This window comes from Cynocephalus volans, chromosome 2, assembly GCF_027409185.1.
Source record: "Cynocephalus volans isolate mCynVol1 chromosome 2, mCynVol1.pri, whole genome shotgun sequence".
Lineage (NCBI taxonomy): Eukaryota > Metazoa > Chordata > Mammalia > Dermoptera > Cynocephalidae > Cynocephalus > Cynocephalus volans.
Window position 1 is genome coordinate 178,035,050 of NC_084461.1, and position 2,323 is coordinate 178,037,372.

Genomic DNA, 2,323 nt, shown 5'->3' on the forward strand with positions numbered 1-2,323 from the left:
AATCCAGGGGAGGATGGAAGGCGTGCCCTGCCCCTAACTGCCCGCCTCTACTGCCCCTACCACCTCCAGCTCCGGTTAGGAGTGGGGAGGGCAGAAAGCTAACCACCCAGTAGGCAGGTGTCAGGGAAGAGGAAGATGAAAGGAAAAGAGCAGGGGCTCCCTGCCAACTTGCCATGCCTGGGGGCTGACCATACCTGCAGCCCTCTCTACACACTGCCGGTGGCTCCAAGCTCTTATCTCAGTTCTGTGGAAGGTAAACTGAGGCCTGTGGGGGCTGGGACAGGTGCCCAGGAGGCCCCATTTCTGTGGCAAGCCTGGCCCTCCTGGCTGAGATGCACCTCCATGACGTGTGCCCAGATATACAGGGATGAGTTTCTCAAAAAGCAGGGGCTGGTTCCTCCTGCATGGTCACAGCCTCCCAAGACCCACCTGTTGTCATTAGGCTCCTGCACATGGATATTTATAGCAGCTTTTTTTGTTCATTATTGCCTAAACTTGGAAGCACCTGAGATGTCCTCCAGTAGGTGAGTGGATAAACTGTGGAACATCCAGACTGTGGAATATGACTCAGCACTAAAAGGAAATGAGCTGTCAACCCATGACAAGACATGGAGGAACCTCAAATGCGTTATCACTGAATGAGAGAAGCTGATCTGAAAAGGCTACACACTGTACGATTCCACCAGCCTGACATTCTGGAAATGGCGAAACTATGGAGACAATAAAAAGATCAGGGGTTGCCAGGGGTTGAGGGAAGGAGGGGTACACAGAGGGAGCACAGAAGATGTTCAGGGCAGTGACTGCTCTGCATGATGCTGTAATGGTTATCACATGTGTCATTACACGTCTATCCAAACTCAGAGAATACACAACACAAGAGTGAGCCCTGATGTGAGTTATGGACTTTGGGTGATGACAAAGTATCAATATTGGTTCAATAACTGCAACAAATGTGCCACATAATGTAACATGTTAATAACAGGGGAAACTGAGGGAAAGCAGGGAGATGGGGTATGTGGGACTGCACTCAATTCCCCGCTCAATTTTTCTACAAACCTGAATCTGCTCTAAAAAATAAAGTCTGGGGCTGGCCTGTGACTCACTTGGGAGAGTGTGGTGCTGATAACACCAAGTCAAGGGTTAAGATCCCCTTACTGGTCATCTTTTAAAAAAATTAAAATAAAAATAAAAAATAAAAAAGTCTGTTAATTTGGGCTGGCCAGTTAGCTCAGCTGCTTAGAGTGTGGTGTTGATAACACCAAGGTCCAGAGTTCAATCCCTGTACCTATTAGCCGCCAATAAAAACCAGTTGATTAATTTAACACTATCAAAATGCCACACTGGTGGTAACCTTGTTTTGGCATTTATGTTAATGATGTAACAGGAGGGCAGCTGCCCCCACGGCTGGGCGGCGGCTTCTCTGTATGCCCCCATTTGGCACTGGGCTCTGCTGAGAGGAACATGCTTTCGTGTCTTTCAGCTCAATTTGGAACCGGCCCCTCCTGGGACTCAGACTTTCAAGGTCTCCATCGTCCACTTCCTCTAAAATGCCACCTCTCGATGAACTTTCGTTTACCATTGCGGTTAGAGGTTTTGTTAATTCAGTGAGTTATTTTTACTGTATAAAAACAATATGTGGTTGGTTAGAGCGCAGTGAGGTCAAGGGTTTGGATCCCCTTACTGGCCAGTGGCCAAAAAAAAAAAAAAAACCAAAAGCAAAACAATACATAGTTTTAAAAATGCAAACGCTATAGCCCAACAATAAAAAGGCAAAAAACCCAATTCAGAAATGGGCAAAGGGTTTCCAAGGAAGACCTACAAATGGCCAACAGATACATGGGGGATGCTCAGCATCATTAGCCACCGTGGGGCCACCCGCATACCCACGAGGGTGGACTGGAGGTGAAGGAGCTGGAATCTCAAGCCCTGCTGGGGGGAGGGGACAACGGTGCAGCCTCCAAGAACAGTCTGGTTCCCTGGAGATCCCCTCCTCCACGTATCCCCAAGAGAATGGAAGCAGGTGTCCTCAGACAGCCCCGGCCCAGCCCAGCCCTGCCAGGGGGGTGCCCCACCCTGGCCTGCTCACCTTTTAAAGGGCCCCTGCACTCCCCTCAGCCTGCTGAGCTATCTTCTGCTGGGACATGGGGTCAGGGGAAAGGACCCAGGGATGAGTCCACCCGGTTACCCCTGAACATCCCCAGCTTTTGCCCTGGGGCTTGTTCCCAAAGCACCCTGTGGCTGGGCATGAACAGGGACAGCTCTGAATCTGATAAGGACGGGACACAACACTGGAGATAGTGACAAACGGACCAAGACAGTCACG